A 16909-nucleotide genomic window follows, 5' to 3' on the forward strand; every position below is an offset into this window, starting at 1 on the left:
GTTTCCAGGCAGAAAGAACAGTAAAAGTACAGGCAGGGCACAGGACAAAGCACTAGGGACAAAATGTATGTGAAATGGTTTGATACAGTAATGTAATACTAAGAGATTACAGCGTATTGTGTGTATGTAAAATTTTGACTTTTTTTAATCTCCCGCCGGTTCCGCTCCCCGTACGTCCGGACACTCGCAGGGAACGGAACCCAGAAGACAATGCCGGCATCGGCCAGTGGACATGGCCAGGGACACAGCGGGAAGACCTCGTGGGATTGTGGGACAAGGGACCTCGAGGGACCGCAGCAATATAATCCTGTGTGTTGCTCGGGGTTACCGCTTTTGGTACTGAAATTAACCCCGAGCTACACTCGGGATTACCGCCAGGAAGGTTAAAGGAGCCTCAGCTGTGTACTAATCGCTGGATGTTCTTCAGCTTCCTGTGACCCGTGTTCCTGTTTGTACGGACTGATCTGCCGCTGCTGACCTGGCTTGCTCCTGACCTTGCTCTGTGGATTCTGGACTCGGCTTGCCTTAGACTACTCTGCCTGAGGTGTACTGTTTTCACCATATATCTCCTGTTTAAGAAGAGCCCACAAGTTCTCAATAGGGTTTAGGTCAGGTGTGGAAGGGGTCCATGTCATTATTCTTTGATCTTTACTGGTTAGCCACACAGTGGAGTATTTTTATGCATGTGATGGAGCATTGTCTTGCATAAATATCATGGTCTTCTTGAAAGATGCAAACTTTTTCCTGTACCACTGCTTGAAGAAAGTGTCTTCCAAAAACTGTCAGTAGGTTTGGGAGCTGATTTTGAGTCCATCTTCAACTCGAAAAGGTCCAACTAGCTCATCTTTAATAATACCAACCCATATCAGTACCCCACCTCCACCTTGCTGGCATCTGAGTTGAAGTGGAGCTCTGTGCCTGTTATTTTCCAGCCACAGGCCCATCCATCTGTTCAAAATACTAGCAGAGGCAGTCATGCTTGAGCTGATAGTCATAAAACTGTTGGATAATGATTGAGGAATCCCATGTCCAAATTCAGGCCGTTATCTATTGTGTCAAATAGAAATATCATTCTTAGTTAATGAGTTTTTCTTTCCTGAATGGATTTGAAATTTCCTTTAAGAACCAAAATATTGAGGTCTCCCAAAGTGTGGTCTGGTTGTGCGAAATGGTGTCTCACAGGTGTGCAAAGATCATCTTCTTTATGTTCCTTGATGGTATGTCTGTACAAATTCATCCTTGTTTGCAACTTTTGTCCTGTTTCGCCAACATAAGATCCTTTGCTACATTTTCTGCACTGGATAAGGTACACAATATTACTGGAGGTGCAGCTGTATGATCCGGAGATATTGAAGATCCCTTTTGAGTGTCTGACCCTTTTTGATGGATTGATTTGGTTGCACAGTTTGCAGCGTTTCTTATTGCAGGGTTTTCTTCCATTATTTGCGACATCATAATCAGAAGGAAGTTTCCTACTGATTAGTTTATTTCTGAGGTTGGGGGGTTGTCTGAAAGCTAGTATTGGTGGTTGCTGGAATATTTCTTTCAGAGTTCTATCTTCTGTTATGATGGGTTGTAAATCTTTGATTATTTTTCTTATTCCTTCTAGTGCTGGGTTGTATGTGGTTACTAGAGGTACACGGTTGTTTGTTTTTTTCTCCTTGTACTGAAGTAGATTTTCTCTTTGGGTTCTCAAGGCTGTGTTTATGCTGGTGTTGATAGTTTTGTCCTTGTAACTTTTCTTATGGAAGGAGTCTGCTAGTGTCCCGAGATGTTTATCTCTGTCTCTTGGGTCAGAACATACTTGGTGGTATCTAATGGCCTGACTGTGTATGATGGCACGTTTCGTGTGTTGGGGTGGAAGCTAGAACTGTGGAGGTAGTTGCATCTGTCAGTGGGTTTCCTGTATATTGAGGTGTGAAGCGTATCACCCCTGATGTATACTGTGGTGTCTAGGAAGTTGACCTGTGTGTTTGAGTATTCCATTTTTAGTTTGATTGATGGATGAAAAGTGTTCATCAATGAGTAAAATTGTTTTAGGTTTTCTTCACCTTCTGTCCTTATGATGAAAATATCATCAATATAGCGATAGTATCTGTATGGTTTTTGTTCCATGCTGTTCAGGAATTTATCCTCCAGGTTAGCCATAAATAAATTGGCATATTGGGGTGCCATTTTACTTCCCATCGCAGTACCCATACATTGAAGATAGATGTCTTTATTGAAAGCAAAGTAGTTGTGTGTAAGTATGAATTCAATGAGCTGTGTAACATCCTCAGCAGTGTATTTATGGTTTGGTGAGGATGATAAGGATCTGTGACATGCAGCTAATCCATCCTTGTGAGGGATATTACTACATCCATAGTCACTAGAAGTGTATTAGATGGTAATTGCTGTATGTTGTTGACCTTGTTCAGAAAGTCAGTTGTGTCTTGCAGGAAACTAGCAGTATTCTTGACTAACGGTTTTAAAACTTTTTCTACAAAGCCTGAGATTTGATCGGTGAGTGTATTCATACCTGTTATGATGGGTCTGCCTGAATTTCCTGGCTTGTGGATTTTGGGCAGCATGTAGAAGTCCCCGATTTCTGGATGATCCAGAATCACATTTATAAGTTCTGAATGTAGGTGGGCTGGAAGTGTTTTAAAAGAACAGATTCACACAAATGAGCTGGAAGGAGGAATCCCCCAGCTGGGAAACTGTATTCTGGCAGCTACAGCCAAAGATCAATAGAAAATTATCCAACATGTTTTTCAAAAGAATTTAATTAAAGAATGGACTTCTGTCAAGAAGAGAAGCCCACATCACTGAAATTCAGCTGGTCCGGCAGGGACAATTTCAATCAGTCAGTTAGTGTATGGCCAGCTTTAGATAGCTATAATAAAACGAAGGCTGGCCATACATTCTACAATTTTTCTGTACATTTTTCCTTTAGATTTATCAAAACCATATAATATGAGACCAAACCTAACATTTTCAATTTGCATGCAATCAGGCAGGCACATAGTTAAAAGGTAAATCTAAAGGAAATTGAAAAAGAAAATTGTATAATGTATGGCCAGCTTTAGAAGGGATCCTATGAGACAGAAATGTGGGTGTGAAAAATCTGAATTATTCTTACACTTGTTTAAGGTCAGTAATGACACCATTTAGAGAAGCCCAGATTACAATGACAACCCTTGGACCTTTAAAAACAAGTTCAGGACGTGCACAATCCACATGTATATCATCATACATTTCCTTCCACTTATGAAACTGAACTTTGCTAATGCAGGCCAACCTTTACTGCGTACAGCACCTTCCTCAGAACTCGGCAAAGAAAGCTGAACAGACAGAGAACTAGTATGGGATAGAATGTGGAAGAGCTGAAACCTCTGTTCAATATTGTTACAAAAACACCCACTGCAGGTAAAGAACCCACAAGAAAAAAAGTCCCAAAGAGAACAATCTGCAGCTTAGAAAAATATTTATTGAACACTGTAAGATATCAATATAGTAAAAATAGTCCCTCCACCCAAGAGTGAAACACTCTCAATGCAAGCCCTTAGTGTGTGGACTGCAGCATCCTGAAGAAGCTCACATGACTTGGTGGGTGAAAAGCATTGACGTCACAGCGTTGTGACGCCCCCGTCCCGGACATTCAGACACCCCCATGTGGTTTTATCAACCAGCCGCACCACATTGGATCTGCCACTGCAGTCTTATTCACACTTATCTCCGCATGGAGTGCGTGACCAGCAGCACTATACAGCCAATTAATATTGGGATCCATCGGCATCGGTGACCATATCTGGAGTGCTGAGCTTATATTATTGGCCCAGGTTGTGTCCATATTGGAATTTATCCTTTGGATTGTGATTGCTCGGCCAAGCGCTACGCACCAGGTGACTCTTTTCAATTGCAAGCAGCGGGAGGCTGCGTTTCATTATATCCTCATCCACAGGTCACTGTCATCTGTGGCTGCCGTATATCAGTGCTGGATTTTTCTTAAGCTCACAGTGATTATCTGCCGCTGTCAGTGCTATCATTGCCATACTTTACATGATTTGACTGCAAGTGAAGACCATCACACAGGATTATGTGTGTCAGCATTGAGCATATACATCCTCAGACTGGTGGACTGCCATAACTATAACTGCTTAACTCTTTCATGCTCATATACAACCTATCTGTAGTTATTCAGAGGCCCCTGTGAGTTTGCAACTCTACACTGTCATCCAATTGCAGTGATTGCATATGACAGTTAATTCTATGAGGCCTGCAGCCTACATAGCCCCATTTTCATGTATACGCATATTCCAGTGTGAATGGCAGGTATGTCTGAGTGCCCCGGCGGGTGGTTTTATGACATGACAACGTTGTCAATATGTTTTACTCTTGTGGAGGGACTATTTTTGCTAAATTTATATCTTACAGTGTTCAATAAATATTTTTCTAAACTGCAGATTGTTATCTTTGGCACTTCTTTTCTTGTGGGTTCTTTACCCGCAGTAAGTGTTTGTGTTACATATCCTATTGGTCCTGGGGACACCACCTCAATTTTGGTGAGTCGGTCTATTCATTTATACTATACTCTAGCATAGTTCCCGATTTTGGTTTTATCATTTTTGTATCAATATCTATTGTTGTCTGTGTCCCTACTGGGGATACAATCTCTGTCAGTGTTGTTCTTAACCCCTTGACGCCAACTGTTCACAAATATGCGGTCTCTAGGCAACTGGGCCTTGACGCCGAGTGGCTGCATATTTTTGTACCATTTGAAAACGCATATGTGTTGAGAGCGCGCGCCCTGCGCTCTCCCAGAACATATGTCGGTGTCTCACGGAAAGGTACCGATCTCCCCTTGTGATCGGGACCTTTTCCAATCACGTGACCGCTGTGACAGCGAATCACAGCGTTCACATGACCCTAAAACCCCGCCCCGCCTCCTGGCGTCTGAAACCCCTTAAAGCGCCAGGAGGCTCCAGTGTGAAGAGGTTAATATATTTATCATCACAATAGAAAAATTACATGAGAACTGTTCTTTGCTTCCTGTATATCAGAAGTGCTGACATATTCCATAGGGCAGTACAGAGTACTCAGAAGTATTTTTAGTCTCTAACTCCTTTCTGCTAAGGGGAGCTGGCCCTTTAAGGGTATCCTAATGCAGCAGGCCAGTAAGTGTGCTCCTGATCATGTGATCCCTGCAATTAGCTGTCCCAGTGATGACGTGATCAAGAGCATGTCTTACTGTCTCCCCATTGTAAATGGTGACTGGGAGCTGCTGGTGACAGCATGGTCACAGTGCTGGAGGCACTCCCAGCACAAAACAGTGGCGTGGGAAATATGCATATATGTGGCCCAACAAAGTGCTGCCACAAAGTTGCATATGGCTGGTGGGAAGGAGTTAAAAAGTTAATTTATTATTTGTTCATGTACCGTATTTGCCGGCGTATAAGACGACTGGGCGTATAAGACGACCCCCCTACTTTTCCTGCTAAAATGTAGTGTTTGGGCTATACTCGCCGTATAAGACTACCCCTCTTCCAATGCACACCAGTGGGAGGAATAGTGCCCCATCATTGATGTCAGTGGGAGGAATAGTGCCCCATCATTGGTATCAGTGGGAGGAATAGGTGCCCCATCATTGGTATCAGTGGGGGGAATAGGTGCCCCATCATTGGTATCAGTGGCAGGAATGGTGCCCCATCATTGGCATCAGTGGGAGGAATAGTGCCCCATCATTGGTATCAGTGGGGGGAATAGGTGCCCCATCATTGGTATCAGTGGCAGGAATAGTGCCCCATCATTGGTATCAGTGGCAGGAATAGTGCCCCATCATTGGTATCAGTGGGAGGAATGGTGTCCCATCATTGGTGTCAGTGAGGGGTCGAATAGTGCCCCATCATTGGTGTCAGTGGGGGGAGGAATAGTGCCCCATCGTTGGTGTCAGTGGGGGGGGGAATAGTGCCCCATCGTTGGTGTCAGTGGGGGGGAGGAATAGTGCCCCATCGTTGGTGTCAGTGGGAGGAATAGTGCCCCATCGTTGGTATCAGTGGGAGGAATAGTGCCCCATCATTGGTATCAGTGACACCAATGATGGGGCACTATTCCTCCCACTGAGACTTGCTGACCCTGTTCTCGTATGGTGCTGCTGCAGCCAGCATATGTGGTTGCAGCAGCACCTCTACACAGAGCACTTACCTGCTGCTCCGGCACTCAATTTTCGCGGGGCCGCTCGGCTCCACCCCCTCGCCGGTGATTGGCCGCCTGTGTGCCTTTCCTGAGCTACAGTTCTGGCGGCCAATCACCGGTGAGGAGGCGGAGCCGCGCAGCCGCACGAACATCCAGTGGCCGAACTGAAGGAGACGCCGCGCTTCCTGGACCGGATCGTTGTGGGACTGGATCCAGGTAAGAGACGTCAGCCCCTGCAAACCCCTGTACTTAATGCCGCAGCCCCCCTAACATGTGTACCGGCATATAAGACGACCCCCGACTTTTGAGAAGATTTTCAAGGGTCAAAAAGTCGTCTTATACGCCGGCAAATACGGTATTTATTATATCTACAACCCACTTTGTAACCTACCATGAGCTGTAGACAGAGGCATAACTATAACCTTCAGGGATCCAGTGCAACAAACCATAAAGACCAACCAAAAAACACCCCCAACACACGACTGGAGCCCTTCCCTGCGAACCTGGAGCCGTTTACTCCAGGCGCAGGACCCTTTCACATATTCTGCAGTGGCCCACTCTCCTGCCATCTTGGGATATCCGCACAGTGGCTAAACACCAGGCACCAATCTCAAGTGTGACCTTTGCAACCCTGGTAGTTCTTCCACTGGTGCCAGTAGTTTTCTTAATATTGTTTTATTTTTTGTATTAAATTTTACCATTTTATTTATTTTACAATTGTATTTTTTCTTATATTTTACAATTTTTTTTTTTAGGAGCCCAGTTGGGGGTTTTGGTGAGATATCAGAAGTCTAAACAGACCTCTGATGTTTCACCTTTGAGAGAGAAAAGAGAGATTGAGGACACAGAGCTCAATCTCCATCTCTGCAGCCTCAGCTGCACAGAATGAATGGACAGGAATGGCTCTGTGCAGAGCTTCCCATTCATTCAAAAACTGAAGCACAGTAAACAAAATTTACTATGCTTCAGTTATGAATGAACAGTCAGTGATCGGTACCAATCACTGACTCTGTCCATGTAGAAAAGGAAGGGACTGGTAAATTACATTTTCCGACCCATTTCCATCCTGACACTTCCCCTGCAGCAGCCAGCGGGAGAGGTGAGGGGCAAAGCCAGCAGTGCTGCAAGGGGTGGGGTGGGGGGGACCAGGGAGCACACAGGGGCCTGGGGGCAGCAGGAGATTTTTCTTCAGTTACTTTATTGTTTCCATGTCTAGGCAAATGATGTCATACATCCCAGGAGTCTTCAGGAGGGAAGGAGGGGTATTCTTAGCTAAGCACACCCTCCTGCTAGCATGCCTGAGCCAAAGGCATGTGAATTCCAGCAAGTAAATGCTACACGAATCTTCTGCCCTTACTCAAGATGGCCACTGCCGGAAATGCTAGAGGGGTGTTTTTTAACTGATTTCACAACAAAATAAAGCATGGAGATATGGATGGATGAGTTTGCTTTGAATATTGAAAATTAATTAAACCGTGTTTTTGGTTTGTGATGGTCAGATGCAGTGTAGTTCCGCTTTAATGACCTGGTTACCAGAGAGGTGCCCTGACAAACAAGAAGTGTCCAGACCAATTTAACCTGGCCATGGATCAATCAGAACTTGGCTGGTTCACCATGAACCAGCCGAATTTTGATCCATTATTGGCTGTTCCTCTTTATGAGAACATGAACTGGCTTGTTTGAACATTTTGCTTCGATCAGCACTGATCCATGTATTCTGATGGCAGGGAAGTCCCCCTGTCAGAATACAATGACACAATGGGGAGAATTCACGCAGCCACCTCAGATGTGTGGATACAGGAATCGGTTCAGCCCCAGGGCTGAACGAAAATAAAACAGCCATGTATGGCCAGCATTACTCTAACCAAAACTAAAAAAAAAAGTTTTGGATTTAGATATTATTATTATACAGTATTTATAAAGCGCCAATACTGTATAATAATAATAATATCTAAATCAAAAACTTTTTTTAGATATACTGTAAAGCAGAAGCAAAGTTTGCAGATACCTCTGCTTCAGAGATGCGGTGCTGACATCTTGTCTGGTTACCTCTGGGGACCAGGTTTTTGTACATCTTGATTGATTGGTGGTGGTTGATGGAACTCGGAAGTGCCCAGGAGCTCTGTTATTCTGGCACCAAGGTGTAGTGTGAAAGCACACAGAGGTTCCCATGAACAGCTCAGTGTACATTCTAAAGAAGACTGAGCAGGCAGGTAAGTGTATTTCATTCCATGTCTCTTCTGCAGAAAAAAACCCCCAAAAAACTGCCCGATAGCAGTTTTTCACTTTTTAACTTTGGTGCTGCTTTAAAGTTGTAAGCCTGTTATATGAAATATGAACAAAGCCCATATTTCTGTAGTGCTTGTCTCAGTTCAAAGCACTAAGTGCAATTTCTCTCTGCTGTCTCTTTCCTCTGCTATAAGCATGAATCACATCTGACAAGATTTCCTGATACCAGGACAAAAAACGTGACAAGGGAGGAAGCTCCAGCACACAGCCTGTGATTGACAGCCTCCACTCTGTTCCTGTGAGCTGTGTGAAAGGCGGGGGTGTCCCTTCCCTCCAATCAGCTCTCAGAGCTCTCCTGAAGTGTAGTCTAACTTCAACTCCCTGCCCCCTGTTTTTTGAAAGCTCAGAAAAGCTGTATAAACTCTGGACTGTTTACAACCACATTCGGGCCCAGTTCAGACGGGGCAGACTCGTCAGCAGATCCACCTGCTCAGCGGAGGATTTCTTCCTTGATCCCCACTGAGCGGGCGGATGACAGGTCTGTGTCCTCTCTGCAGAGCAGACACAGGCACAGCCTGCTGACATCTATGGGGCTGTTGAATAGAAATGGACTGCTTTTCCGTTTCCACCTGACTGTCATCCAATCCGCCGGACAGATGGGGAGTGGATCCCCATCTGTCTATTTTTGGCGTACAGGATCGGATTCCGGCGGGTGTCAGTGGACACATGTCCGCTGACTCCCAGCGGTTCATAGAGTTCTATGGATGGTCCAATTGGGTCCGCCTGAAAAACTGACAGGCAGACCCAATTGGACCGTCAGTGTGAAAGGGGCCAATGTCTTGGGAGGGCCAGCACTGTGAACATGGTGCTTCCTGAACTGGAGGGCCATTTTCAGGGTGCAATGCAGGAAACCTGTGCTGTGCTCAGCTGACCTATCCAGCACCCTGAGGTTCAGGAAGAGGGGTTGAGAAACTAATGTGGCAACTGTGATGTGAGACAGAAAGAAACCACAATAAAGGACCAAGTGCACAAAGCATTTCCTCCTCTCACTCTGCACAGCATTCATGGAAAAACACATTTTGCTGATTAAAGTTGAGTTACAAAATGAAAGTGCAGCCATCATCCATATTTCCATGAAACTGATTGTACAGGAGAAAACAACATGCTTGTACAGGAACACAGGGCTCCGTCACCTGCTGACCTGTAGGCAAATACAGTCATATCTGCACACAACCACTTCATAACAAACCCCGCACAACTGGACCGCCACTGACGTCATAACAAACCCCGCACAACTGGACCGCCACTGACGTCATAACAAACCCCGCACAACTGGACCGCCACTGACTTCATAACAAACCCCGCACAACTGGACCGCCACTGACGTCATAACAAACCCCGCACAACTGGACCGCCACTGACGTCATAACAAACCCCGCACAACTGGACCGCCACTGACGTCATAACAAACCCCGCACAACTGGACCGCCACTGACTTCATAACAAACCCCGCACAACTGGACCGCCACTGACGTCATAACAAACCCCGCACAACTGGACCGCCACTGACGTCATAACAAACCCTGCACAACTGGACCGCCACTGACTTCATAACAAACCCCGCACAACTGGACCGCCACTGACTTCATAACAAACCCCGCACAACTGGACCGCCACTGACTTCATAACAAACCCCGCACAACTGGACCGCCACTGACTTCATAACAAACCCCGCACAACTGGACCGCCACTGACTTCATAACAAACCCCGCACAACTGGACCGCCACTGACGTCATAACAAACCCCGCACAACTGGACCGCCACTGACGTCATAACAAACCCCGCACAACTGGACCGCCACTGACTTCATAACAAACCCCGCACAACTGGACCGCCACTGACGTCATAACAAACCCCGCACACCTGGACCGCCACTGACTTCATAACAAACCCCGCACACCTGGACCGCCACTGACGTCATAACAAACCCCGCACAACTGGACCGCCACTGACTTCATAACAAACCCCGCACAACTGGACCGCCACTGACTTCATAACAAACCCCTCACAACAGGACCGCCACTGACTTCATAACAAACCCCTCACAACAGGACCGCCACTGACTTCATAACAAACCCCTCACAACTGGACCCCCACTGACTTCATAACAAACCCAGCACAACTGGACCCCCACTGACTTCATAACAAACCCGCACAACAGGACCGCCACTGACTTCATAACAAACCCCGCACAACAGGACTGCCACTGACTTCATAACAAACCCCGCACAACTGGACCGCCACTGACTTCATAACAAACCCCGCACAACTGGACCGCCACTGACTTCATAACAAACCCCGCACAACTGGACCGCCACTGACTTCATAACAAACCCCGCACAACAGGACCGCCACTGACGTCATAACAAACCCCGCACAACTGGACCGCCACTGACGTCATAACAAACCCCGCACACCTGGACCGCCACTGACGTCATAACAAACCCCGCACAACTGGACCGCCACTGACGTCATAACAAACCCCGCACAACTGGACCGCCACTGACGTCATAACAAACCCCGCACAACTACACCGCCACTGACTTCATAACAAACCCCGCACAACTGGACCGCCACTGACGTCATAACAAACCCCGCACAACTGGACCGCCACTGACGTCATAACAAACCCCGCACAACTGGACCGCCACTGACTTCATAACAAACCCCGCACAACTGGACCGCCACTGACTTCATAACAAACCCCGCACAACTGGACCGCCACTGACTTCATAACAAACCCCGCACAACTGGACCGCCACTGACTTCATAACAAACCCCGCACACCTGGACCGCCACTGACTTCATAACAAACCCCGCACACCTGGACCGCCACTGACTTCATAACAAACCCCGCACAACTGGACCCCCACTGACTTCATAACAAACCCAGCACAACTGGACCCCCACTGACTTCATAACAAACCCGCACAACAGGACCGCCACTGACTTCATAACAAACCCCGCACACCTGGACCGCCACTGACTTCATAACAAACCCCGCACAACTGGACCCCCACTGACTTCATAACAAACCCAGCACAACTGGACCCCCACTGACTTCATAACAAACCCGCACAACAGGACCGCCACTGACTTCATAACAAACCCCGCACAACTGGACCGCCACTGACTTCATAACAAACCCCTCACAACAGGACCGCCACTGACGTCATAACAAACCCCGCACACCTGGACCGCCACTGACGTCATAACAAACCCCGCACAACTGGACCGCCACTGACTTCATAACAAACCCCGCACAACAGGACCGCCACTGACGTCATAACAAACCCCGCACACCTGGACCGCCACTGACGTCATAACAAACCCCGCACAACTGGACCGCCACTGACGTCATAACAAACCCCGCACAACTGGACCGCCACTGACATCATAACAAACCCCGCACAACTACACCGCCACTGACTTCATAACAAACCCCGCACAACTGGACCGCCACTGACGTCATAACAAACCCCGCACAACTGGACCGCCACTGACGTCATAACAAACCCCGCACAACTGGACCGCCACTGACTTCATAACAAACCCCGCACAACTGGACCGCCACTGACGTCATAACAAACCCCGCACAACTGGACCGCCACTGACTTCATAACAAACCCCGCACAACTACACCGCCACTGACGTCATAACAAACCCCGCACAACTGGACCGCCACTGACGTCATAACAAACCCCGCACAACTGGACCGCCACTGACTTCATAACAAACCCCGCACAACTGGACCGCCACTGACTTCATAACAAACCCCGCACAACTGGACCGCCACTGACGTCATAACAAACCCCGCACAACTACACCGCCACTGACGTCATAACAAACCCCGCACAACTGGACCGCCACTGACGTCATAACAAACCCCGCACAACTGGACCGCCACTGACTTCATAACAAACCCCGCACAACTGGACCGCCACTGACTTCATAACAAACCCCGCACAACTGGACCGCCACTGACTTCATAACAAACCCCTCACAACAGGACCGCCACTGACTTCATAACAAACCCCTCACAACAGGACCGCCACTGACTTCATAACAAACCCAGCACAACTGGACCCCCACTGACTTCATAACAAACCCGCACAACAGGACCGCCACTGACTTCATAACAAACCCCGCACAACAGGACCGCCACTGACTTCATAACAAACCCCGCACAACTGGACCGCCACTGACTTCATAACAAACCCCGCACAACAGGACCGCCACTGACGTCATAACAAACCCCGCACACCTGGACCGCCACTGACGTCATAACAAACCCCGCACACCTGGACCGCCACTGACGTCATAACAAACCCCGCACAACTGGACCGCCACTGACGTCATAACAAACCCCGCACAACTGGACCGCCACTGACATCATAACAAACCCCGCACAACTACACCGCCACTGACTTCATAACAAACCCCGCACAACTGGACCGCCACTGACGTCATAACAAACCCCGCACAACTGGACCGCCACTGACGTCATAACAAACCCCGCACAACTGGACCGCCACTGACTTCATAACAAACCCCGCACAACTGGACCGCCACTGACTTCATAACAAACCCCGCACAACTGGACCGCCACTGACTTCATAACAAACCCCGCACAACTGGACCGCCACTGACTTCATAACAAACCCCGCACAACTGGACCGCCACTGACTTCATAACAAACCCCGCACAACTGGACCGCCACTGACTTCATAACAAACCCCGCACAACTGGACCGCCACTGACGTCATAACAAACCCCGCACAACTGGACCGCCACTGACGTCATAACAAACCCCGCACAACTGGACCGCCACTGACTTCATAACAAACCCCGCACAACTGGACCGCCACTGACGTCATAACAAACCCCGCACACCTGGACCGCCACTGACTTCATAACAAACCCCGCACAACTACACCGCCACTGACGTCATAACAAACCCCGCACAACTGGACCGCCACTGACGTCATAACAAACCCCGCACACCTGGACCGCCACTGACTTCATAACAAACCCCGCACAACTGGACCGCCACTGACTTCATAACAAACCCCGCACAACTGGACCGCCACTGACGTCATAACAAACCCCGCACAACTACACCGCCACTGACTTCATAACAAACCCCGCACAACAGGACCGCCACTGACGTCATAACAAACCCCGCACACCTGGACCGCCACTGACGTCATAACAAACCCCGCACAACTGGACCACCACTGACATCATAACAAACCCCGCACAACTGGACCGCCACTGACTTCATAACAAACCCCGCACAACTACACCGCCACTGACTTCATAACAAACCCCGCACAACAGGACCGCCACTGACGTCATAACAAACCCCGCACACCTGGACCGCCACTGACGTCATAACAAACCCCGCACAACAGGACCGCCACTGACATCATAACAAACCCCGCACAACTACACCGCCACTGACATCAAAACAAACCCCGCACAACTGGACCGCCAATTTCCTGGAGAAGTTTCCCCGCAGACACAGCAGACATGTGCACTCCACTTTCTATGTTGTTGTCAAGCCCCAGCTTCAGTGCAACTTCTACTACACGTCATGGTATCTGACTAGACATGAGAAAAACCACAGTACCTACCTTACACCTTTATGTCTACTTCTATTTCCACTCGAGAAACCTTTCCTCTCACAGTTTCTATTCTCTTCTCACACCGCCCCCAGCTTCTCAGTGCTGCTTCTGTCTCTTCCTCCTTTTCCCAGAAATCACGTGACCTGGCTGAGCTCAACACAACACACATCTGCCCAGCCTGTGATAGTAACTAGTGCTGTGCTACTCTGTCCAACACTAGACTGCTCAGTGCTAGACACTACACACTGACAGACAACCACACACTGATAAACACTGTACACTGACAGACCGCACACTGATAGACTGCCCAGTGCTAGACACCACACACTGAGAGACAACCGCACACTGATAGACTGCTCAGTGCTAGACACCGCACACTGAGAGACAACCGCACACTGATAAACACTGTACACTGACAGACCGCACACTGATAGACTGCTCAGTGCTAGACACCGCACACTGATAGACTGCTCAGTGCTAGACACCGCACACTGATAGACTGCTCAGTGCTAGACACCGCACACTGAGAGACAACCGCACACTGATAAACACTGTACCGCACACTAATAGACAACCGCACACTGATAGACTGCTCAGTGCTAAACACCGCACACTGATAGACTGCTCAGTGCTAGACACCGCACACTGATAGACTGCTCAGTGCTAGACACCGCACACAGAGACAACCGCACACTGATAAACACTGTACCGCACACTAATAGACAACCGCACACTGATAGACTGCTCAGTGCTAGACACCGCACACTGATAGACTGCTCAGTGCTAGACACCGCACACTGATAGACTGCTCAGTGCTAGACACCGCACACTGATAGACAACCGCACACTGATAGACTGCCCAGTGCTAGACACCACACACTGAGAGACAACCGCACACTGATAGACTGCTCAGTGCTAGACACCGCACACTGAGAGACAACCGCACACTGATAAACACTGTACACTGACAGACCGCACACTGATAGACTGCTCAGTGCTAGACACCGCACACTGATAGACTGCTCAGTGCTAGACACCGCACACTGAGAGACAACCGCACACTGATAAACACTGTACCGCACACTAATAGACAACCGCACACTGATAGACTGCTCAGTGCTAAACACCGCACACTGATAGACTGCTCAGTGCTAGACACCGCACACTGATAGACTGCTCAGTGCTAGACACCGCACACTGAGAGACAACCGCACACTGATAAACACTGTACCGCACACTAATAGACAACCGCACACTGATAGACTGCTCAGTGCTAGACACCGCACACTGATAGACTGCTCAGTGCTAGACACCGCACACTGATAGACTGCTCAGTGCTAGACACCGCACACTGATAGACAACCGCACACTGATAGACTGCTCAGTGCTAGACACCGCACACTGATAGACAACCGCACACTGATAGACTGCCCAGTGCTAGACACCGCACACTGATAGACTGCTCAGTGCTAGACACCGCACACTGATAGACTGCTCAGTGCTAGACACCGCACACTGATAGACAACCGCACACTGATAGACTGCTCAGTGCTAGACACTGCACACTGATGGACGCACACTGATACACTGTACACTGACAGACCGCACACTTATAGACACCGCACACTAATAGACTGCCCAGTGCTAGACACCGCACACTGATAAACCGCTCAGTGCTAGACACTGCACACTGATAGACTGCTCAGTGCTAGACACTGCACACTGATAGACCACACACTGATAAACCACCCAGTGCTAGACACTGCACACTGATAGACCGCACACTGATAGACCGCCCAGTGCAAGACACCGCACACTGATAGACTGCTCAGTGCTAGACATCATACACTGAGACACCACACACTGATAGCCCGCTCAGTGCTAGACACTACACACTGATAGACTGCTCAGTGCTAGACACTGCACACTGATGGACCGCACACTGATACACTGTACACTGACAGACCACACACTTATAGACACCGCACACTAATAGACTGCCCAGTGCTAGACACCGCACACTGATAGACAACCATACACTTATAGACTGCTCAGTGCTAGACACTGCACACTGATAGACACTGCACACTGATAGACTGCTCAGTGCTAGACACTGCACACTGAGGGACCGCACACTGATACACTGTACACTGACAGACCACACACTTATAGACACCGCACACTAATAGACTGCTCAGTGCTAGACACTGCACACTGATAGACAACGGCACACTGAGACTGCTCAGTGCTAGACACTGCACACTGATGGACTGCACACTGATAAACACTGTACACTGACAGACCGCACACTAATAGACTGCCCAGTGCTAGACACCGCACACTGATAGAATGCCCAGTGCTAGACACCGCACACTGATAGACTGCTCAGTGCTAGACATCATACACTGAGACACCACACACTGATAGCCCGCTCAGTGCTAGACACTGCACACTGATAGACTGCTCAGTGCTAGACACCACACACTGATAGACTGCCCAGTGCTAGACACCGCCCACTGATAGATCGCTCAGTGCTAGACACCGCACACTGATAGATCGCTCAGTGCTAGACACCGCACACTGATAGACCGCCCAGTGCTAGACACCGAACACTGATAGACCGCCCAGTGCTAGACACCGCACACTGATAGACCGCCCAGTGCTAGACACCGCACACTGATAGACACCACACACTGATAAACCGCTCAGTGCTAGACACTGCACACTGATAGACCACACACCGATAAACCGCCCAGTGCTAGACACTGCACACTGATAGACCGCACACTGATAGACCGCCCAGTGCAAGACACCGCAT

At 48.5% G+C, this 16909-nt stretch overlaps 1 protein-coding gene across 4 annotated transcripts in view; it reads right to left on the bottom strand.

Annotated features, from left to right (window-relative positions):
* IRF9 (interferon regulatory factor 9) overlaps window positions 1-14243 on the bottom strand; it is a 45672-nt gene extending 31429 nt beyond the window's left edge. For 3 of the 4 annotated variants that reach the window (XR_016312683.1, XM_089677181.1, XM_089677180.1), the window contains exon 1: window positions 14101-14243. The gene's annotated coding sequence lies outside the window, so the exon portion shown is untranslated. The remainder of the gene's footprint in view (window positions 1-14100) is intronic. The other variant, XM_089677178.1, reaches the window with a different exon arrangement.
* Between the last annotated feature and the right edge of the window lie 2666 nt (window positions 14244-16909).

Source organism: Staurois parvus, unplaced genomic scaffold, assembly GCF_062004578.1.
Source record: "Staurois parvus isolate SC_StPar_1 unplaced genomic scaffold, SC_StPar_1.0 ptg000178l, whole genome shotgun sequence".
Lineage (NCBI taxonomy): Eukaryota > Metazoa > Chordata > Amphibia > Anura > Ranidae > Staurois > Staurois parvus.